The sequence below is a fragment of the Hesperophylax consimilis genome, chromosome 2 (assembly GCF_061612785.1).
Source record: "Hesperophylax consimilis isolate HC1 chromosome 2, BYU_Hcon_1.0, whole genome shotgun sequence".
Taxonomy (NCBI): domain Eukaryota; kingdom Metazoa; phylum Arthropoda; class Insecta; order Trichoptera; family Limnephilidae; genus Hesperophylax; species Hesperophylax consimilis.
In genome coordinates, this window is record NC_142837.1 from 34,864,316 (window position 1) to 34,889,894 (window position 25,579).

The 25,579-nt window shown below is 33.9% G+C and overlaps 1 protein-coding gene across 4 annotated transcripts in view; it reads right to left on the bottom strand.

The window, feature by feature from the left end:
• LOC149425949 (uncharacterized) overlaps positions 1–25,579 on the bottom strand; it is a 567,412-nt gene that overhangs the window by 429,616 nt on the left and 112,217 nt on the right. The gene's annotated exons all lie outside the window — the stretch shown is intronic.

Below are 25,579 nucleotides of genomic sequence, written 5' to 3' on the forward strand. Positions count from 1 at the left end.
ACTCTTTTAAATTATATTGTTTTGTGTGCTGCTTCTTGTAAGTGATTGGTCTCCCCTTTTTCAATATTTTCGTGCCTTGTTTCATACATACACGTGTGATTACCCAATCTAAGCAAACATCATTCATTTCAGTCATGTATAGTCCACAATTCATGTTCATATGAAGCTGTAATTCGGAAACATTTTCGGAGGCAACACCAACCTTAAAAAGATCAACAAAAACGATCATCAAACCTACACAAAAAATCATAATGCAAAGCAATACATTAAGAAGCTCGCATCCCAATAATACAGTTTCATTATCTGAGCAAGAAACACAATAGCAACAAAAACACGTAACGGTAACAAAAAGTAATACTCAGAAATAAATAATGTAGGTGTGTCGTATGAATATAATATTCATCCTGACGTTGCTGTCAAATAGCGTAGGAATATAATTGATGGATTAGCACAGGCTATATAACTCCATTCCCGTGAGATTAATCCTCTAATCTGACCGGATCCGGAATTCATGTGTTGAGCTTAGCGGCCATCGCCATCGATCAATACGGATTTTTTGCTTTACCAGGCCTCCCCTTACTACATTGATACGAATTTGCTGAAAAAAATGCCTAAAAGAACTGAAAGAAAATATAATATACAGATATAAATACATGGAAAATGGGAAGTATCTTATCTGAAGTGTAACGGAGCCAATATCGGCATATTTTATAGAAAATAAATCAATATTCGGCTTCGCACGATATTTCAACAACCTTTTGTCTTAATGAACAATTTTACGAAGTAAGTACAGGGTTTTCCAATAAGAGGTGTTATTTTGATATTCAATCGTAAAAGATCAATGGTTTTGTTGCTTGTGTGGCACATAGCGCTGTCTTGTTGAAAGTAAACGTTGTCCAGATCAATACCATCCAATTCCGGCCATAAAAAATCATTAATCATCTCTCGATAGCGCAATCCATTCACCGTAACTGTTGCTCCAGCCTCATTTTCAAAAAAGTAAGGTCCAATGACTCCGCCGGACCATAAACCGCACCAAACAGTCACACTTTGAAGATAAACAGGCTTTTCAACAATAACTCTTTGGTTTTCCGAGCCTCAGATGCGACAATTTTGCTTATTGACGAAGCCACCGAGGTGAAAATGGGCCTCATCACTCAAGATGATTTGCATTTGATTTAATCAAGTGAATTTTAATAATTTCATTGCGTTGATGTGGCGCAGTTTCTACTTGTCAAATGTTAAAAAATGACAGCTTCAAAAGTAGCATCTACCGAAATAGCGGGCTATTCAAAATAATACCTCTTATTAGAAAACCCTGTAGTTAGATATTTCATAGCTAAATATATAACTATAAATTCCAGACAAAAAATTTTGAGCAATTTTCACAACGTTTAATTTTTTAAATTAATAGCCCATATTTCTTTAGGTTAGAGCTTTTAATTCCGAAGAAGGTAAATACATATGTATTACTTTAACACCAATGGGATAGTCACTAGCAGAAATAAAATAAAATTTAAATCAATGTAGACAATGTTGGCGACTCTTAAACGATAATTTGAAACAGAAAAAACAGAAAACGATTGGGTCGTATCTAGGAATTGAACCCAGGACCTCAGCCTTGAAGGCTTTGCTCTACCATTCAGGTAATAATCTTCATTTTCTTAACGCATATTTTTATTGGCTTCTATCTTTATGTATGATTGCAAAAATGGATTATTTTTCAGCATTTCAAATATAGATCTTAACTGTAGGTGTGTAAATTAACTAGGAGGTGTTTTCTCAAAACCATGCGAAAGAAAAACAAGTAAAAGTGATCCGTGAAAACGTTGGTTCGTCTTAACGCCCCCGTGCACCGCAGTAAATTGATTAAACAAATACGTCACACAATCATCATCCATCTTGAAGACGCCTCAAACAGAAAGCGTCAAATTAATTTCGCCCCTCGGAGCAGCCGACACGAAAATACTCCAAAACCGTTGGCCGACACCTCCATCTACACGACATGATATATACTCATGCCTCATACTCAAATAGCGTGTTGTCGTCACCGCTTGCTCGGCACTACGGCAAATATGTAATACGATAATACGTCCCTCATTTCGGTAAGGTAATGCGTATTAATTATTAGGGCAACATGACAGTCTTAGAAGACAGTCCTAAGTACGGGATTAACCCTTTCTCCCTGGGGCCCTCGCAGGTGACACATAGTAATTACGGTACAAAGGAAACAGCCCTGTCTGCTAACAACACTTCGGTTAACTGGGAACTACAGTCGCCAGGCGCTTCGGAAGATAACTAACAACGAAATTAGTGATTTAATTCACAGTTTTAAGGCGAAGCAATACGAAGTAATGCAAAATCATGTGTTTTTGATTTGAAAATTTTAATACTTACTAATATTTTATGGCTGACTAATATTTGATGGCTTACTCATATTTTATGGCTTACTTATATTTTACGGCTTACTTATATTTTGTGGCTTATTAATATTTTATGGCTTACTAATATTTTATGGCTTAATTATATTTTGTGGCTTACAAATATTTTATTGCTTACTAATATTTTATGGCTTAATTAAATTTTATGGCTTAGTTATATTTTATGGCTTAGTTATATTTTATGGCTTAGTAATATTTTATGGCTTACTAATATTTTATGGCTTCCTAATATTTTATGGCTTACTTATATTTTATGGCTTACTCATTTTTTACGGCTTACTAATATTTTATGGCTTACTTATATTTTATGGCTGACAAATATTTTATGGCTTAATTATATTTTATGACCTACTCATATTTTATGGCTTACTGATATTTTATGGCATACTAATATTTTAGATTCTTTAATTAAATGCTGCAAGTAGAACAAATTTTGGTCTTAAAAACAATCGAGCGCTTTTTTGATAAGCCTTTTTATAAGCCCACTTACGAACCTGTTTTCGGTTATGGTTTTAATGTATAGTGCGGAAAATGTTTTTTTTTTTTTTTTTTTTTTTTTTTTTTTTTTTTTTTTTTTTTTTTTTTTTTTTTTTTTTTTTTTTTTTTGCGGAAAATGTTGTTTAGAAAGTGATCGAAAATTTTTAAATATTTGTTCCGAAGCTTTGTAAAATAAAATAAAACACACTATTTGCCGATGTTTTTTTCTTGCATAAATCAGTTAAGCGGGAATTTAAACCATATCGCTATCTAAGGAGTGTTATGGTAAGGGATCCAAATCCAAATGTTACACGACGTGGTGCATCGTATTAAGACAAGTGTTTTCAACCTAATACTTATAACTAAAAAACAAACAATACATAAATAAAATGTGTGGTAAATAGTTTACAAGGTTTTAGAAATCATTACACGGATCGGTACAAATGACATGTCTCTATGAAAGATTTGGCGAGTGATTGATAACATATATTTTACGTTGTGAGTACCTACACGCTAAGGAATGAGTTGAAGTAAAGATAAAAATAAACGATATACAGTCGATGCGACTCCAATGAGACACCTAGGGGACAAACGTTTTGTCCCAAATAAGCGGCTGTCCCAAATGAGCGGCTGGCCCAAATAAGCAAAGTTTATGGTAACTACTTAAGCAAAGAAAAAAATAGCTTTTTCATGTATATGTGTCACATTACATTTGTTCGAGTTCTCTCGAATATGTTTCTAAATTATAATAATAATAAAAAAAATAACAATAAAAATTTCTCCTTACACGCACGGCATTGTACTGCGATGAACAACTTTACGTTGACGAATGTCGGCGGACGGTGAACAGCCGGCGTGGTCAATCGAGTTCCTGCCGAATGAACTCGGAACTCCCCTAGCTCACCCGCACTTCTCAACTAAAATTCGCTTACTGAAAAACAATTGCATTAAATTCAGATCGAATTTATTTTGTTTCTTTATTTGGTTTCTGTCCCTTGGGTTTTGGCTCAAATAACCTGCTATCCCGATAAACCGGTGTACCAATTAAACGGAATCGATTGTGATATAAAAATGGCTGTGTGTGTAAGGGAACGTGTACGATTACCTACATGTCTGAATTGTGCTATAAAAACATGTTTGACAGCTCATAAAGTAATTCTAATAAATTTAAATTTAAAGTTAACCATCTAACAAAGTAAAAATTGCTTGAATAATAAATTGGATGCATTGGATGAAGCACAAATAAATTTACAGATAGGTGAATTGTGAAGTAAACGGCCAACTGTCAAGTAAACGGTCAACACAGGACTTCGCTACGCTCGGTCAATAAATATGTTTCAAATGTTTACACTATCTATTTACCGTTTTCATTAACCAAAAGGAGCATTGCACAATTTCAATGCCCCCAACGCAGCTGACTGAAATTTATATTATCAGGTTCAACAGGAACACGAAAGCTAACAATTTTCATGGATTAAGCTTTTTTAAAACGCTAACAAAATAACGACGGCGTAATTTAGAACTAGTCTTACGCACAACTGAAATGCTATTTTTAGGCGAAGCTTAGCGCTAAATCACTATGTTGATTAATCTTTATAACGAATTGGTGTACATTATAAATACCAAAAAATATGATTTTGATAAATTGAAGGTTTTTCTATCGTTTCGCTTGAGAAGAATATAAATAAAAAAATAAATTACTCAATAAAAAATATAAATGTAAACTACTTAAAATAATATTGTTTCAATAGAAATGTATGAACGCGTAAAGAAACAACTTTTAAAAAACTTTTTTGTTTGAAATCTAACGTTTTTAGACTCCGTTTGTCAAGCGATTTTAATGCCTATTACCTACAATATAATACAATATAATACCAAGAATATACACATTTTTGGCTTGTAGCTTCCTCTAAATCGATGATTAGTAACGAATCTCCTCATTTTTGATAGATTTTGAAATAGCGATGATAAATAACTATCCATTCTTGTAAAGGTTTATTTCTATTCCGATATAGGTGAGGTTAGGTAAGCCCGTTATCCAGCTTATGATGTTAACATCTTGAATAACTTTAGGTGTATCAATTCATCCTAAAGTAAGTATCAAATATCAGAGCAATATATTATTCAAAGCAGCCTATTTCGTTGACCGCCAACTGTAGGATTATTATTTGCGGTTAACTTGAGCTCGGCTCGTCTACTCTCATATTCTATTAACCTGGCTTTGTGTAGTTTGACAACACAAACCAATGCTGAACAATGAACACTACATAACAGTTTGAACAGAGAAACTTAGCAATAACTGGCCGGAGCAAACGGATAAATTAGTAAGACAAAAAAATTATATTAAATGTTGAATCAACTTATCTACAGGGTTTTCAATAAGAGGTGTTATTTTGATATTCAATCGTAAAAGATCAATGGTTTCGTTGCTTGTGTGGCACGTAGCGCCGTCTTGTTGAAAGTAAACATTGTCCAGATCAATACCATCCAATTCCGGTCATAAAAAATCATTAATCATCTCTCGATAGCGACCCATTCACCGTCTCATTTTCTAAAAAGTAAGGTCCAATGACTCCGCCGGACCATAAACCGCACCAAACAGTCACACGTTGAGAATAGAGAGGCTTTTTAACAATAACTATTGGGTTTTTCGTACCCCAGATGCGACAATTTTGCTTGTTGACGAAGCCACCGAGGTGGAAATGGGCCTCATCACTCAAGATGATTTACATTTGATTCACTCAAGTGTATTTTAATAATTTCAACGCGTTGTCGAAGGGTGTATCGTTCCATTTTTATTAATGGCGTAGTTTCTACTTGTTAAATGTCAAAAAATAACAGCTTCAAAAGTAACATCTACCGAAATAGCGGGCTATTCAAAATAACACCTCTTATTGGAAAACCCTACATATATGCATATAAGTGAACGTTTTTTGTTTGTCCCGTAATCATTCAAATAAATGTATAGAATTCATTAGATTTCGCTGAAAATTTCAAAGTTTGTTATTATTAGTGCCAGGAGTGGTTAGACAGGGGTTTGAATGTAGAAGAATTCGAGACGCTCTAAAAAGACTAAAGAGGAATTTTTTTTATAAATTTAATTTAGATTAAATTTGATAATATTATTATTAAGTTCTGCAAGTGTTTTAGTTTTTTATTATTGTGACAGCTGTTTCGGCTTACAAGGCCATTTTCAAACTGTGGTTAGTCCACATTGAGACGTCGTATTTATACTATTTCAAATGTAAATTTTGAAGGTGCATACATTGATTTATTACTGTTTAAACCGATGACATGATATATTGTTGGTTAAACCAATCTATGTTTTCCCCTCAGTAAATTGTAATGAATTACAATTTACTGAGGGGTAATGTAATATCAATCCGGTAATAAGAAAAGAGTTATTCCAGCTCATAAAAATCTGCGTAGATACAAATTATTTCCTTTTCAATGATATCTATTACCAACAACATGATGGTCTCCCCATGGGGTCACCATTAAGTCCACTTCTAGCGGAGATATTTATGGATCATATTGAAAATATAATTCTTAAATCTCCCTTAGCTAAACATATAGTATATTATGTCCGATACGTAGACGACATCCTTATATGTTGGAATGGTACCAACCGACAGTTAGATATCTTTACTAATTGGGCCAACACCGTTAATAATAAAATCTGCTTCACAGTTGAACATGAGATTGAAGGTAAAATAAACTTTTTAGATCTGACAATTGGTAAAAGTAATAATAAACATACCTTTGAAATATTTAGAAAACCAACTTTTACAGATACAACAATAAATTCAAATTCAAATCATCCTTGGTCCCATAAATTATCAGCTTACCATTCAATGGTACATAGACTCATTAACATTTCCTTAGACAATAAAGCTTATGTAAAAGAAAAGGAAACGATAAAAACGATCGCGATTAATAACGGCTATGAGGCAAATAACATAAAATAATAAAAAATAAGAAATATAAAAATAAAATCAATTTAATATATCCGGTAAATAACAAAAATATAGAAAAATTTGCATGTCTCGAATTCCTCGGCCCAATATCTGAAAAAATTGCAAAAGAAATTAAAAAATGTGGTTTAAATATAGCTTTTCGAACAAACAATAATTTAGGAACAAGCCTTAAAAACTCTAAAAGTAAAATCCCTATACTCAATAACAGTGGCATATATGAATTAAAATGTGAGCACGCCGATTGTAACGCCACTTACATCGGACAAACGGGGAGGGCATTCTCAACTAGATTCAAAGAACATATACGATGTTATAATAATAAAAACACATCCTCAAAATTCGCAGAACATCTCTTGGTGAATAATCATACCCCACTTAACAACAAGGGTCCTAAACCATTGCATATAGAAAAAAAGGGCATTAGATTAAATTTACTTGAACAATTAGAAATCAATAAACGAACGAATGACCCAAATTTAACACTAATTAATAAAGTACGGAAAATAATTTACTCACCACTTCTCAGTATTTTCACAAAACCCAAGCAGTATAATGCACCCAAATAATTCATAGCAATAAAGTCATTAGTAAATAATTAAGAATTCATTACAATTTACTGAGGGGAAAACATAGATTGGTTTAACCAACAATATATCATGTCATCGGTTTAAACAGTAATAAATCAATGTATGCACCTTCAAAATTTACATTTGAAATAGTATAAATACGACGTCTCAATGTGGACTAACCACAGTTTGAAAATGGCCTTGTAAGCCGAAACAGCTGTCACAATAATAAAAAACTAAAACACTTGCAGAACTTAATAATAATATTATCAAATTTAATCTAAATTAAATTTATAAAAAAAATTAAATGGAGTTCTACGAATTAAACACAAAAACAATAAATAAACTAAAGAGGAAGCTACAATCAAAAAATTTGTATATTCTTGGTATGCCTTATATTGTCACGAATGTAGGTAGGTAATAGGCGTTAAAATCGCTTGACAAACAGAGTTTAGAAACGTTCGATTTCAAGCACAAAAGTGGTTTTTATTTATTTTGTATATAATTTTATAAGAAAGCAAAAAAGTTAATCAAGTGAAACTGTCACAGATAATTTTAGCTATAATACTGTATTTTTTTTAAGTTGTTTCCTTTACGCATTCATACATTTCTAATAAAAAAAATTTTTTTAGTAGTTTACATTCATATTTTTAAAGTAATTATTTTTTTATTTGAATTCTACTCAAGAGAAACGACAGGAGAACCTTCATTTTATCTACAGCATATTTTTTGGTATTCATAATGTACACGAATTCATTATAAAGATTAATCAAAATAGTGATTTAGCATTAAGATTAGCCTTAACGCATTATTTATGCGCTGGAATGAGCCACTGAGTTGATTTAAAATCGACATAATGTAGTTTTTAACAATAACAATGTGGATTGATACTACTAGAAGTAAATGGTAGAAAAAGTAAAGGATGCCTGTGGAAGACATGAATCAAATAATCATTTGTGGTAAAATAAGAAAAAAGAGATGTAGGGAGAATGAATGACTTGGAAGTGAATGGATATAGAGGTCGAGGGCGCCCGTGGAAAACATGTCACGATAACGTGAAACAGATACGTATTACAATACATTGGAGGGGACCCACCCTTTCCCGACGGCTGTGTGAGGAAACTGATTGTTTAACCTCCTTAGCCGCACACGTCAGGACTCTAATTTTTTTGTAAAAAGAAGTTAAATTTATTTTAAAACGATTCTAGACCCCCCAATGTCCCTGCATGCATGATTGTTAGTAACATAAAAATATACAAGCCGCGTATCGAGGGCAGTTTACCCCACTATCACGGGGCAGTCCCGGCAAGAATGAGCGTGGCAAGCGGCCTGGCCACAATGATCCCAAGCACCCGCGTCCATTAGCCAGTTTTCCGAGAGTACCCCCGGAGAAATGTAAATGGGGGGAGGGGGGGAGATACTCCCAAAGACCCTAGGGAATGAAGTGAGCCTCAGGTCACCGGAGGCAGGACGGAAGGGGACCGGGCTCGCGCAAACATTCCCCAGGCCCGCTCATGATGCCGGGGGAGGCACCCGTGGTTCGTGGGACAGCCGCACCGGATTAATGTCACCTTACTGGATGCAGGAACAGGGTCTATCCGCCCCCATGGTGGGGAAATGAACAACAACAGTATTACAATACAATAATATTATTTCCTTCTTAAAAGGGGACGCAGTTATCAGATACACTATAATTTACCCCAATCCATTTATATGGCCCCGAGCAACGCCGGGTATACGTCAGATATTATTTACAAATAAATTTAACATTTTTAACAGTATCTTGATTAAAAAGCCATACTCATTTTTCTCCGTGTACTTTATATTTTCAAATAACAGGAGTAACAAGTTTATAACTTATGTCTCTGTTGGTTAAATTAGTGCTGCATTTTTTTTATCGAATCTGAGTGAACCTTATAATGCGGTGACCAATTATTGACAGATCGGGGCCTCGATTCTCGACGAAGTCATTCCACTCGAACAACGAGTGGGTCGACCCGCTCGTTGTTCGAGTAGATTGACTTTTGAGGTTTGGCGTATGTGTGTACCTTCAACGAGACGCAAAAATAAGAATGTCGAACAATGGGTGTACTTTCGACGGCGATTGCGAGCGATCTGGATTGGAGAATTAATACCCTGATTGGTCAATTTCAGACCTGCCGTGTTTCTCTACAATTTAAATTAATTCAACATAGTAGACTCAGGAGAATAATTTCACTCAGGGCCTATGTCTTCTTTGGGGATGCTGTGTGGGGGTTTTTTTAAGGAAAGGAAGTTCTGGGAAGAAATGGGTATTTTTGTTTGTTTTGTTTTTGAATCTTTATTTAGATGCAGTGGCGGCTCGTGACTTTTGGGTTACTAGAGTGCTATTATTACAAAAAATGGCTTAATTGATGTTGTTGTAGCTGAAAACGATTTTTTATTTTTTTTCGAAAAATTGATTTTTTGTATGAAGATTTTCAGGAATTCCGTGCGGCGCACGGCTATACTGAAATTTCCTGAAAATCTTCATACAAAAAATCGATTTTCGAAAAAACATAAAAAATCATTTTCAGCTATAACAACATCAGAAATGCTATTTTTTATAATATTAGCACTCTAGTACACCCAAAAGTCACGAGCCGCCACTGTTTAGATGTATGCAAATTTTTTCATACATCTAGTAGGAAAATATAAAAAATACAAGAAATAACAATTACATTTGAAAAGAAAAAGATAAATACACAAAATTATATTATATAAGATATCTAGGTGACTAAAATAATATTGGTGAGCTCAACAATCAAAAATTATTTTTCACATATAAAGCACATGTCCTACGAAAAGTGCTAAGGCTTGGGGCTTCCTTTATGACATTTGGTAGGTTATTATAAAGTTTTTGCCCTTTATAAAACGCGCTGTTTTGTGTGCATGAAAGTTTAGTTTTGGGAAGCCTAAAATCTCTGCGTCTTCTCGTAGGATAATTGTGAACATTTTCATGGTACATAACATTTGTTTGCAGATAATTTGGGAGCATATTATTTTGAAGTTTATACATCATTGTTAACGTATTATATATTATATGTTGTTTGGTTGTCATCATATTTAAATTTTGTAATATTTAAGGATAGCTGGATATAAGGATATAAGGATAGCTGGCTATCAGGATTTACCTGAGGAATGTTTTCTGGGTTTATTCCGGAGTATTAATATATTTTGATTTTGGGCGGAATTGTTTGTGATAATAACAGCAGTTTTGTCAAAAATGAGAACACAATATTTATACTAAGTAATCATTATCCTCTATTTAATGTTTAAATATAACGTTACATAAAATACAGTTTTCTGCGAATTACGCACAAAATCTCAATGAATATTATGTTACATTACTTGGAATGATGTTCTAGCTCTATTTATACAGTAATATTGTCGAGAAAATTCTCAGCTGAGACCAGTAATAACATGTGAAAGAAAAATAATTGTTTGTGTATGAAAAAATAAACAGCTAAAAATTTCATCAGAGAACTATATTTAATTTTCATTTTTCTCTTCAAATCATGTTGGAAATCACTGATTAGTAAGTCGGGTATGTTTCTTAACAAGTTTGTTAAAAGTGAGGTTATGGTTTAGTGACGAGATGTAATATCGACATTAAAAACGTCTTTATAATTAATTCAATCAGATACCTAATACTAATATCACGATGTCGATGGACCATTACCTGAAAAAATATTCTACAAGAAAGCTTTATTTTCATAAAGAGCGCACTTCGAAATCGCAAGCCTCCTACTCGAATACCAATGGATTGGCATTTTTGTTTTTAAATTACTGGAATCTCTCACTCAAACCAAAGCGGACGTAAAGTCATTTTTTTACGATTTTCACGTAATGACATGAGCCACTTGCATTATTGTTTTAAAACAGCGCATTTCGAATTTCTAATGCAAAATATAACTTGCTTGCCTAGAACATTTCAAGTTTTTAAGCTCATATATTTTTTTTAAGATTCATTCAGGACTACGTTCAGACGGCGAATTGAAAAATTAATTATACATGAATATCCCCCGATAAAAAAATCGCAAAGTAAGCTCGAAAAATGATATAAAAACACTTCTGGTTCTGTTATTTAACATGTTATAGGTATGATAAGACATTTGTTGAGAGATGTTTGCTCTTTTTTTATAAAGTATTCGCATACGGCTGTTAAAAATAAGAAAAATAATTATAATTATATTTCATTTATATATTTTTTTAATATTTTTACTGAGGGATCAGTAGGATTTATAAGTCCAGTTTGGTGTTCTACCGAGCCGAACCCTCTGATATGAAAATATCTGGAGTCGGTGAATTATTTTCCCATTTGATCTCTGGTGGGTTGACGTATTGTTTTTGTATTTATTATGCTTATATAATGCACTTGCATAATGTGGATTGACTAGATGATCATTTGTGGAAAAGTGTGTGGAAAGGCTTAGTTTTTTCTGTGGAGAAGATTTGACCCGGGCATAAAGTCGGAAAATTTAAAAAAAAAAAGTTTTTTTCTTCAATAATAATTCATTTACATATTTCTCTTGCAAATCATCTTCAGTAAGCGTATTCTTCTTTTGAACGCTTGCTAAAGAATTTTTTTTACAATTAATTGCCTATATTTTTTTTAAATAATAAATTAAGCAAATCCGTATTTTTAGCACGTGTCTTCGCTATAATATTAAATTGATAAAAATTATTAAGCTATGTATTGATATACAGGGTGTATCGGCACTAACCCGACAAACTTTAACCAGCTATTCCTTAGCACATTTGGAGTAAAAAATGTTATGTACACTTTGCTGTCCGGTAACATTTTTTTTCTTTTAAAAACAAAAAATAAATAAAATTTCCACACTCCGCTACTGCCCACAGTATAGGGGTAAAATAATTGGCAACGCCGCGCTACTGTCATCTCTTTCACACATATTCTGTCTCAAGTCCCGTGTGGTTCCCGCCACCCCGTCTCGTATCAGTGGTCAGTGCTGTTTTGGGAGTTCGCATGTCATCAAGTTTCTAGTTTCGTTTTTGTTTTGTTATCTAAGTTTTTACTGTTGAAATATGCCCCTCAATTATCCACCTGCCGAGCAAGCAGATATTGTTTTTGTTTATGGATTTTGCAATGGAAATTCACGAGCAGCCGTAAGGGAGTATCGCATGAGGTTTCCTGGAAGACGCGTCCCACACCATGCTACCTTTGTCCAGGTTTGTACCCTATCAATTGTTTATTGAAACTATTTACATTCATTGATAATGCCAAAAAGCGCTTTTGAAATTTAAACTGGGAACATTAAAAACATAACAAGGGGCCACCAACTTTAAAAATGTAAATTGTACTTTAGGTGATTTGTGTTCAGTGGTCACTAAACGGCGTTTTAAAAAGTTAATTAATTTTAATCTCTAATAAATGCATCATTCACTGCAATTGAATTCACTCCCTTTCTCACCATGGGATTATTTAAATTACTTGAATTCAATTTCACCCCTGTGAATCCAAGATATCAACCGTACCTAGTTAAGAAAATTATAATTTAAAACACTTTGTTATACATTTTACTATAAAAAAATGAAATAAATGAAGAGAAAACGTAAGTTTTCTGATATGTGCCTAAAATAAGTGTTCTTTAAAAATAAAATGAGTGAAAAAGCCCGCGATTGTTTATTTGACATTATTACTGAGCTGAATAATAAAAGCAGTTGTTATTTGTTGTTTTGTTTCAGATGTATCAACAATTGCGTGACTGTGGCATCGGACGGATTGAAGGCGCCGGCGGAGGACACAACATCGTTCCTGTGGCAGTTGAGGAGAGAATCCTGAACTTAATTACCGAAGACCCCACGCTGTCCGTGCGTCGGGTCGCTCTGATGATAGGACACAGGGAACACATGGCGGTATGGAGAGTTCTGAAGAAGCACGGGCTCAAACCTTTTCACTATAGGCGCTGCCAAGGCCTCATGGAGAATGACCACTTTTCCAGAGTCGTGTACTGCAGAAGAATGCTGCATAATGTCATAAGAGATGCAGACTTCATGAAAAACATATTGTTTACCGACGAAGCACAGTTCACTAAAACAGGAGTGCTAAATGTGCACAACTTGCACCATTGGGCTGAACAAAACCCCAAGCTTGTTCGGGAGTCGTCGAGCCAGGACAGATTTTCCATCAACATGTGGGCAGGAATCCTGGGAAATCAAATACTCGGTCCAATCGAGTTGCCTCCCAGACTAAATGGACCGATGTATTTGGAGTTCTTACAAGTGCAACTGGGCGAGATTCTGGAAGATGTGAACCTCGAATTACTACGGAGAATGTGGTTCCAGCACGATGGAGCCCCACCACACTATTCGATTGCCGTGCGGAACTACTTGGATGTCGAGTTTCCTGGTCGTTGGATAGGCCGTGGAAGTCCGGCCATTGCTTGGCCACCAAGATCACCCGACCTGACCCCCCTGGATTACTACCTGTGGGGGGCTCTCAAGGAAAAAGTGTATGCTAAGCCAATAGCCTCAAGAGAGCAACTGCTCGAACGAGTGATGGAAGCCGCTGCAGAAATTAAAGCAAATCCTGCAAACTTAAATAATCAAAATATAACAAGACTACACGCTTGCATCGAAAATAATGGTAGTCACTTCGAACAAATACTCCAATAAAAAAATTAACATAAACTACATGTCCGCATTTTCATTTATTATTTATTGGTAAAATTCTCACAATGTCATTCATTTACACATCAATATTACCTACATATCAATATTTAATAAAATCTGTAGAAGAGTATGCCCGTCGGCATTCAACAAGTTTTTCGACAAGTGTGTCGAAAAGCGTCTTCTCTCTTTCCTACACACTAAATATTAATGGTTAAAAATGAGACGACTGATGCTTGTAAGCGCGCCAATACGTAAAAACAACGAAACTCGAATAAGAATTGCCAGGTGGGTTTTTTAATCGCTTTAATCTGACTTTAAACAATAATTAAACACGTAAAAATTATTTAATATAATATTACAGTACAGTACTTTGAACCTTCGCAATAAATTTATTTGATTTTAAGTTTAGTTTGTAGAACTCCATTTCAATTTAGAGATTTTTTTTATTTTAACAGTCTTATTAAAAAATTTATAAAAACAGTGTGTTTATAAACAAGTTCTGCTAGTTGTAATTATTATTACGCGTGACAGCTGTTTCACCTTCTGACGGCATTATCAAACTTTGGTAAAGCCACTTACAGACGACGTAAGTGATAACTTTCTTTTTTTATTATTCTGGCTTTATTGATTTCCGAGTAAATTGTCGTAAATTATTATTTGCTAATCCCAATATTATTTGCTAATGCTAATAATTAAGTGAAATTTTAAACAATGCAATAATAGGATTATTGCATTGTTAATTTCACTTAATGTCGTTGGTATTTCCAACTGATGACTCAGGGGTTTATTTCCCTGAATAATTAAGTATTTTGGGGTCTAATTATTATGCATTTCATTACATCCGATAATTTAAACAATTTTTATGTTGAATTGGGGTAAGTTTTATGGCTAAGGGAAGGAGTGGAAGGTGAGGAAGTACCTGGATATTCAGATCTGGTCACCAAATACGGCTAGTCATTTCAAGCAACGTTTAAATTCTAAACCTGGATATTCAGATCTGGTCACCAAATACGGCTAGTCATTTCAAGCAACGTTTAAATTCTGAACCTGGATATTCAGATCTGGTCACCAAATACGGCTAGTCATTTCAAGTAACGTTTAAATTCTAAACCTGGATATTCAGATCTGGTCACCAAATACGGCTAGTCATTTCAAGCAACGTTTAAATTCTGAACCTGGATATTCAGATCTGGTCACCAAATACGGCTAGTCATTTCAAGCAACGTTTAAATTCTAAACCTGGATATTCAGATCTGGTCACCAAATACGGCTAGTCATTTCAAGCAACGTTTAAATTCTGAACCTGGATATTCAGATCTGGTCACCAAATACGGCTAGTCATTTCAAGCAACGTTTAAATTCTAAACCTGGATATTCAGATCTGGTCACCAAATACGGCTAGTCATTTCAAGCAACGTTTAAATTCTGAACCTGGATATTCAGATCTGGTCACCAAATACGGCTAGTCATTTCAAGCAACGTTTAAATTCTGAATTAATTAATCAATTACGAAAAAGCGTGGGGTTAAGAATATTTTTTTAAAATTATAGTTGTAATTTATTGTCGATTTTTTAAAAAAATTGCGATATTTTAAATAAAATTTAATAATTATTGTTTAAATAAATTAGCAATCTGGCAGCATTCATTTGCAGGTGGTCAATCCAATGCAGTCATGACGTTTGTGTGAGTGCTTTCCTTTGTCTCAGTGTGTTGCGCAGCAGTTTTATATGAACCGTTTTTTGATTCATCGGGATTGTTTTTAAAACTATACATTCTTTGTACCTTCAAATTAGTGGAAATAAACTTAAGTGTGTCAAGCTGCTCGTTATATTCCGGTAATTCTGGAAGGCTTTTAACATAAGCAATAATATTCATAAATCACATTCCGCGAAGTTGTAAATAACTAAATTTATTAAAAAATATACGTTGTAGGATAGCCTAGCAAGTAACATTTTGACAGAGCACTTACGGTGATTTAAAAAACAACGGCGCTGTTCAAATAATCCAATTATTATTATTGATAAGTACCTAAGTGAGGAAAATTGTTTTTAAAAGTGCTCAGAATTATTGGACTTCGATTATAAATTCAGGAAATCTACTAATTAGTTTCTTAGTTTCAAAATTAGACTATTTAATACGTGAAACGCGTAAGAGGTGAAACCAAAGCATTCCAGAGGTGAAACAATTTAGATACAAAAATAAAACTGATGTGTACAATACAAGAAGACAATCAGTGATTCGCATACGAAAAATGTGAATAATCATTATTGTTAAATAAAATATTTCTTTTCTGGTACTGGATTATGTAATACGGGCTTCGTTCGCAGCAACACGCGAGAGTTGCGATGTTGCTTTCAAATTTTGACAAAGGATAAAACAGTGGTGACATGTGGTGAAAATATGTTTAATTAATTTTTTATTAAAAAAAAACGTTACCGGACAGCAAAGTGCACATAACATTTTTTACTCCAAATGTGCTAAGGAATAGCTGGTTAAAGTTTGTCGGGTTAGTGCCGATACACCCTGTATAAGTCTCCACTCTGAATTTCATTTTCAATGCAGCACTGTACACTGTTTAGAGTGGACTTTATTTAAAACTGACAGCAAAATTGGCAATTTCAGCTTGAGCAAGTCCCTTTAATATTATAAAAATAGCTTAAATGATAACTGAGTATAAACTAAAAAAAAAACAGAACAGAAATTATCTAGAAAGGCCGGTAACATGTAGAAGGCAAGAAATAAAGCAAAACAAGAAGAAATAAAAAAATAACGACAAATCAAATTGACCGGTCAGTGTCTGAGATGACATCGGATCTGGAACCCACTCAGGCGTCTTGAGTTTAATTCCTCGGCTGTCAAAGTCCTCCATCACGACACAACCATCATTTTCCGCTTACTGTGATGGTAGTAGAAGACTTCAAATTATTGTCAGCTTATTCGAGAATGTTTGTCTTTCTTTAAAAAAATATATAAAATAATACTGCAAGTGGCTCATTCAAATAACGGGTCATAACTTGCGTATTAAATCGAGGCACGCACACGAAAAGGTCAATACGAAGTGACTACTTTAAAATAGATTACGCGGTCAGTGACTCTCCCCGCCTACTTCTTGGTCGAAATTAGGAATGGTCATACACAATACACATACACTAATAGTCAGCTTGCTATTGGCGAACTGTGTGCCAACATCGTAAAGGCGTCAATGAACGGACTATAATATTTCAAGGGTAAAACGAAATGCGCGGCTATGCGACGTAATATTATTATGACATTCGTATTTTTGTAGGAGAACTAGACTTAATAACTGCGTGACAATATTTGATGTTCGCTACATAGACATGTGCGGAAAAATGCTTTAATTTTGTTTAATTGAATTTTTTTGTACCAAAATGGCAATTTATTTCTTCCAAATAATAAATTAAATATTTAAACAAAAACGGGCATAATTAAAATGACATACAGAGTATTAAGGGACGTACTTGGCTTATTTAAAGCAATGAATGAATGACATAATTTGCATTAAAAAATGCAAATGAAATTTGTCACCGTTAACATATTTGATGTTTTTTTTTGTTCAATTCATTTTTTTTCGGGATAATTCAATTCAATTTTTTGTTCAATTCAATCGACCTTGAAAACCGAAACAGCTGTAACAATAACAAAAACCAAAAAATACTTTCAGATCTTTCTAGTTCTACGAATTAAACACAAAAAATTAAAAAAAAATTAAATCAATTTATATGTGAATTAAAAGCTGTTAACTCTCAAATAATAAGAACAACGATTTACCTATATAAGTATTTAACTAATGTTTCAGAATAAACACTCCTTTCCCGGCTTCATTAGTTTGGAGTTACATTATAATAAGTTGGGTTTTCAAGCAATAGATGGCACCAGTCATAAAGCTTACTCCAGAGTCCGACAGATATCGCTAGAGTGTAGCAATTGCCTGTGGGATATTATTGCCAGACAACAAGCTTCTAGAAACAGAGAATTACCAACTCTTGGGTAATGAACAGTGTAGCTAAATCCAGATTTATTTATTGTAACGTAAATAAACGTAATTATAGTAAAGAACCTTTTACTTTATCAAAGAGTTCCCGACACAGAAATCTGCAAGTAAACTAGAGATATAACAATATCGATCCGACTAGAATAGAGTACCTCAGAATTATATTGAAGTATTGAAGTATCGGATAAGCCTATCTAAGATCAACTATAAAAATATATATCTGGAGACGTTTTAAATATCAGACAGGCCAACAGAGAGGATATCAAGGAGACTGGCTTGACGGCTTGATGGCTTGACGGATGGAGGGCATCGAATGAGTGGGTAAACCACTGAACACAAAATCCCTAGAAGTGCGACCAATTCAGATTTGAAAGAAAACGGATGTCGCAAACTTACATAATCTTTTTTGACCCAAATCTGTGTATTTTTACAAGATGATGCGAACACAGAAGGAACTCACTTGCACAGATGCATTGCTTAAAGATAGCATGTTTTAAACATACTCGAATCGAGAGAATATAATTCAGTGAAATGTACCTTTATCTAGTTGTATCCAATAAAATGAACACACTGTAAAACTATTCTAATATATGGTATATAAAAATAAATCGAATATATCTTAAATAAAAATACAACGAGTATATGGTATATAAAACTACATCAAATATATGGTGTATAAAAATAGATAGAATATATGGAATATAAAAATACATCAAATATATGGAATAAAAAAAGACATCGAATATATGGTATATAAAAAGATACCGAATATATGGTATATAAAAAGACATCGAATATATGGTATATAAAAATACATCGAATATATGGAATATAAAAAGACATCGAATATATGGTATATAAAAATACATCGAATATATGGAATATAAAAATACATCGAATATATTATGGTATATAAAAATACATCGAATATATGGTACATAAAAATTCATCGAATATATGGTATATAAAAATACATCGAATATATGGTATATAAAAATACATCGAATATACGGAATATAAAAATACATCGAATATATGGTATATAAAAATACATCGAATATATGGTGTGTAAAAATTCATCTAATATTAAAATTCTATAACCATATACAACACTTATCTTGATTAATTTTTATGATATTATACCGTGTTGTACTCCCTCCTTATTTAGCCAACGTTTCGAACAGCGTTACAGTGTCCATCAACAGGACAGATGTGTAGATTATGATAAGCGTGTGTTAATATATGCAGTAGTGATACCGTATTGAGCGCGTTAAGCATCTTAGGGTCGGTATTAATGTGGTTTTCGGCATTTAGTTTTGGTGTAGTCGTCCAATACCGGATACCAAAAACAATTAAGTCAAGCCCTGTCGTTCGTATAAAATTATACAATACTTGCATACTCTTTTCGCAAAAAACAATAATTGTAGCTGTAAGCAAAAAATTAGGCTGTTTCTCAGTGATGTTTCGCAAATGTCATCACAGTAGTAAATGCGTGTACGTAATACGCATAAATATGCACGATTATAAATATGCGTTGGTCGGCTCACAAAACATAATTTTTATTTATATATTTCTTATTTTCAATGTTTATTGACAGTAATAATTATAATCAATATTAAACATACATTATACATGATTAAATAATAATACATTTAAAAAAATTCAAAGCCTTATTGAAAAATATTCAAGATTTATTAGAAGATACTCTCAGTATCGCCCTGATGTAAGAGCACCATTTAGAATTAAAAATTTGCTTGAGTGGACGTGTTTGGTGACCAGATCTGAATGGCCAGGTACTCCCACACTTTTTTTCATTCCCGCTACCTTCATCCTTACCACGCCCCTGAGGCGATGTCTCACAAAAGCGGCGCTGTACAAATTATCCAAGAAATAATTACCCCAATTGGAGATGCCATAGTCTCACTGGCTCCAGACCGTTGGAAGATGTTGGGACTCTGCTATATTCACATAAAAAAGGGAAAACAGATTCGGCCGTACAGAAGGTTATTGTTATGTAGCAAAACCGTTTTCCTCAGCTCCATCAGCTCAGCTTCAATATATATATATACAGGGTGTATCGGCACGTACCCGACAAACTTTAACCAGCTATTCCTTAGCACATTTGGAGTAAAAAATGTTATGGGCACTTTGCTGTCCGGTAACATTTTTTTTAATTGTTATAGGCCATGTCAAGAGTCAGAATAATAGAAGAGTATGTATGAGACGATGTATGAATGTGAATGAGGCAAGGAGTGTGTGCCAAGACCGAGTTGTTTGGCGGTCCGTCCTCTCTGCCTACCCCTGCGGGGAAACGGCGTGATGGTTAGTTAGTTAGTTAGTTAGTTAAGTATTTTGTTCAGTCATGTATTTTGTTCAGTCGTCTATTTTGATCAGTCAAGTATTTTGTTCAGTCATGTATTTTGTTCAGTCGTGTATTTTGATCAGTCAAGTATTTTGTTCAGTCATGTATTTTGTTCAGTCATGTATTTTTTTCAGTCGTGTATTTTGATCAGTCAAGTATTTTGTTCGGTCATGTATTTTGTTCAGTCGTTGTTTTTGATCAGTCAAGTATTTTGTTCAGTCATGTATTTTGTTCAGTCTTGTATTTTGATCAGTCAAGTATTTTGTTCAGTCATGTATTTTGTTCAGTCGTGTATTTTGATCAGTCAAGTTTTTGTTCAGTCATGTATTTTGTTCAGTCGTGTATTTTGATCAGTCAAGTATTTTGTTCAGTCATGTATTTTGTTCAGTCATGTATTTTTTTCAGTCGTGTATTTTGATCAGTCAAGTATTTTGTTCGGTCATGTATTTTGTTCAGTCGTTGTTTTTGATCAGTCAAGTATTTTGTTCAGTCATGTATTTTGTTCAGTCTTGTATTTTGATCAGTCAAGTATTTTGTTCAGTCATGTATTTTGTTCAGTCGTGTATTTTGATCAGTCAAGTTTTTGTTCAGATTATAAACATTGCGTTAATTAGAGAAGTTTTGGTTACATTTTGTTAAAAAAACTTTATATGAGATGTTTCCATCATCCCTTATGTAATATACTAGCCAATTGATATAATGCACTTTAATTTCCTATATTATGTAGGTAGCAGAAAATATCGTGTCTTTTTGGCGAAATTTGGTGTTATTTTTCATTAAAAGCGGCGGTATTTTTCAAGCGAAGTTATTCACAGCAAAAAAAGTTTTTTTTTCAACATCAAAAACGATAAATTTATCACGGTACGCGGCGTGTTTGATGTGAAATCTATTGCGTTTTATGGGTATTCTAAATTTCAAATGCCATAGATAAATAAATATTAAGAATGTGTAATATCACTTTGCAATTTAAAAATAAATTGGAAAAATTCCGGAATCGGATCAGAAATTATTATTATTTCAAGTTTATACAACAGATAAACAACCCCCAATGACTGGATAAGCAATCAACATATCTTATGTATCTTTCCGTGAACTTTTTTATGTTAGTTACTAATTTACGTTTCAGTTAGAGAGGTTTTCACATTCACGGACGTTTATCAATTGAATCAAATTTTCATCAAGAGTTTAGTAATAACAAGTTAGTGTGCAATAAGTTCTATGATTTAGTTTTAGAATTGAAGGCATTTGTACTTCTACCTTTAATTAAAACACGCATTAACAAAACCCTTCCTGATTCCCCTTCCTTAACCAGCCTTACTCAAAGTGTATTAAAGAATACAAACAACAGCACAAAAGCTATTTTACATAGAAAGCAAGTAAAATGAGTCATGATTTACAAGAGATTTAAATGTTTAATCAATCACGATCCTAAATCACTATACACATTCGTAATTTATTCCCTACCAGATGAAATATGGGATGTTGACTTATGGTGTAGACCTGTTTCATTTGGTGAGCCAATATAAACGGCGGGCCCGAACGTGTTACGTGTTTCGCAAAGGGAAACCAAAAGCTGTGCTCGTATTATCCTTTATATCGCCGTATGTTTGCCCAGATTGAAACAAACACATTAAGGCCCGGAGGAAATGGTGGAGCCGGGTAGAGCTTTGTTTGACAGAGGGAAAAAAACACCTTTAGAATGGATATGGGTCTGACATTCATATAAAATACGCTAGAATGGTCCTCGGAGCGTAATCTGAATCAAGCCTACAAATTTTTGACACTAACAGATGATATAAAATACCGTAGGTCTAATTTGTTAAAGCTATTTTGTTGTAAAGGCGCAATCATTATGCGTGATTATAATGTGAATTTTACAACCAGCCGTCTAAAGTATTTTCTATACTTGTTGATGTATTTAATTTAGATGAGACATGAAGCGAAAAAATAGTTTCCGCTTTTTTACCTCCAACTGGCCTCCAACTCTCCCAACCCTCTAACTAATACTACTTTCAATGAGATATTAGTACGATGTAGCGCCTATAATTGTGCCTCTATGGTGTTTACATCAATTTATTTGCTGACAATGTTTCTCGAGCGAATAAATTATTTATTTATTTTAATATAAACCGAACAACATGTGCCACTAACATAAATATAAAGTAAAAACTCAGAAACGAATCCCGGTACGATCAAGGAAGTTATATGGTGTGGTAACCCTCTATCCCCCATCCGTGAAGAAGGTTCCCGTTTTTACATGAAGATGTGAGGGCTGGAAGTTTTGCCCTCTTAAAATTTCTAGAACAGTCCAGAATATTCGAGATTATTCGAGACCATTCTACAACATTCAAGAACATCCTGGAACATTCTGGAATGTTGTGGAACGTTCGGGAACATACCGGAACATCCCAAATCATAATGAACTAAAAACGGGATTACAGGCCGTTTCCTGATAAACTTTTAGTGAATTCGTAATAATATAACTTAACTCGTGTTCATTTAAATGAAATGCGAAAACATTACAGATTACAGATTCAAAAAAATATTCTGGTGCTGCTAAATAATATGTTTAGATAATTATATGATGTATCACTGTAACTCTCGTGTCTCTTTTCTCTCCTAGTATTATTTGTCATTTGACTGAACTTATGTATAATTTTATATTATTATTTGTTCGGTTTTTTTAATTGAACGTAACATGTATTTAATTGCATTTTTACCTGTATGTATGTAATTTCTAGATTTTTGCCTGTAACTTAACTGAGTTTTTGCAACTGAATAGTTCTCACGTAAGTGAGAACATCTGTAAAAACCCAATATAAATAAATAAATAACGCAAAACGTTTTTTAGGAACACGTGTTCCGACATCGTGACAATACATTGGCATCTCTAAATAGTATAAAACAAAGTCGCAATCCGCGTCTGTCTGTTTGTGCGCTTAGTTCTTCTAAACTATGCAACGGAGTTTGATAGAGTTTACACCATCATTTAGAGATTGTCTTCCCGAAGGTTTGTATATTTATTTAAAGTAGAGAAACATTGAGCACCACCGGGTACACGTCAGCTACTGAGTAATATATGATATTACAATAATAATTCCAAATAGAAATATTTGCCAATGATGCCAATCTGTACACGCCCATAAATAACCTAAATTATCATTAAATTACATGATGACAACAGCGTAGCTATCTATAGTCAGAGTAACCAGTCATTTTTAATGCTTCAAGAAATTACAAAAAATATTTAAATAGTTAATAACGTTATTCAAAGTCAATTTAAAATGTTATTAGGTAGTAAGGTTTATATATTTTTCTATAAATTGTATGTTGAATATTTAAAATAGATTATTAGAGTGGGTAGAGATGTATAGTATGTTTGTTGATGTAGTTTAATAAATTTACGAAATAATTATTTCCTCAGTGAGTACCTGTTTAGCCGTAGTTGAGTTTGTGAATACATATCTTTATTTTGTCAGCGATATATTTCATGAATCTGTCATGTGTGCATTGTTTCTTTGTTTTCTCAATTTGGGAGGCGGGTTTGTGTACCGTCGCCCCGGGAACCATTTATTTGATAAACAACACCTCTGCCGTAGGTCACCCCAAGTGGTTCGCCACGTTTGGCTATTTAGCAGGGGTGCCCGGGTTCATCGGGTGAGGTGCCTGCCCACTAGCAGCGGGAGGGATAGATCAGTCGTCCGTCAACCCTTATACCCTTTTCCGTCCCCGAACTTCCTCTACTTAATTTCCTTAAAAATAACCTCCACACAGCATCCCCAAAGATGGCATAGACCCTAAGACAAATAATTTCCCTTCTGTGTGGGGTTAGTGTTAGCGACGGCCGGCATAGTCCAGTGGTAACGCATTGGACTGCCATTCCGAAGGTCGCGGGTTCGAACCCGGCGTGCGCAAATAAATTTTATTTGATTAATTTGTGTTATTTCACAATTAATTAATTAAAATAATATATAGTATATTTGCGGCACGTTCCAGAGTGGAAGATACTACCAGAATCGCCCTGGTGTAAGACCACCATTCAGAATTGAAACGTTGCTCCAAATGGCTTTAGCCGTGTTTAGTGACTAGATCTGAATAGCCAGGTACTTCCCCACCTTCCTCTTTCCCTTCCCCACTTACCTTCAGCCTCACAACATCCCCCAATTGGGGATGCCATAGTCTCACTGGCTCCAGACGGGAGCAGTTGGGACTCTTGTGAGGTATTCACTATAAAAAAAAAAAATTAAAAAAAAAGTGTGAAAAAAATCGTTGCATGCGTCTAAAACATTTCAGCAAATCAGTTTATTGAAAGAATCACCTTTCCAACATTTTGTTCCCCATCGCACAATTATTCAATCGTCCCCAATCTCCAAAATCCGTTTCTCAACCTTTCATCTGTAAGACGCCTCACTGCACTTCTATAGATATCAGACAATATTACTCCGCAGCTTCTTAAAATACCAAATACAGGATCAAAATATATACTTCAAAATATTGTACCAAAATAAATAAATAAGTGTTGATATTGTGATCCATTTTCTGTCATGGAACATTTCTCCCGTTTCCATGATCGAACAGAATAAATAAAGACACATAGGGATGAAAATACTTGTTTTAAAATAAGTTTGCGACTTGAATACGTACCTATGTAAATACAAACCTACTCCGTAACATATATACGTTTTTACGACATCCCAAACGACCGCCATTCTGTACAGTAGGCTGGAGTGATTTTTTAATTTTTTTAAATTTCAAAATCTTTATATGTTCAATTATTTACCTTATATTACATGAGAAAAAAACAAAAAAATTCACTGACCTGCGATGACATCTTCAGGTGGTGCGGTTGAAATAAATTTACAAAAAACAACTGTTTTGTACATGTTACTAGAGCTCCGCACAAAACACAATTCAAGTTTCCTGTGTTTCCTTTTCCAACACATTCCTGTGCAACGAACTCGCTAATGTCAAAAATATAAAATATTTAGGAGTATCAATAGATATTAATCTTAATTGGAAATCTCATATTAATCAAACCACTTCTAAACTAAGATATCTAACCTACATATTTTATAGACTCAAGGAAATTT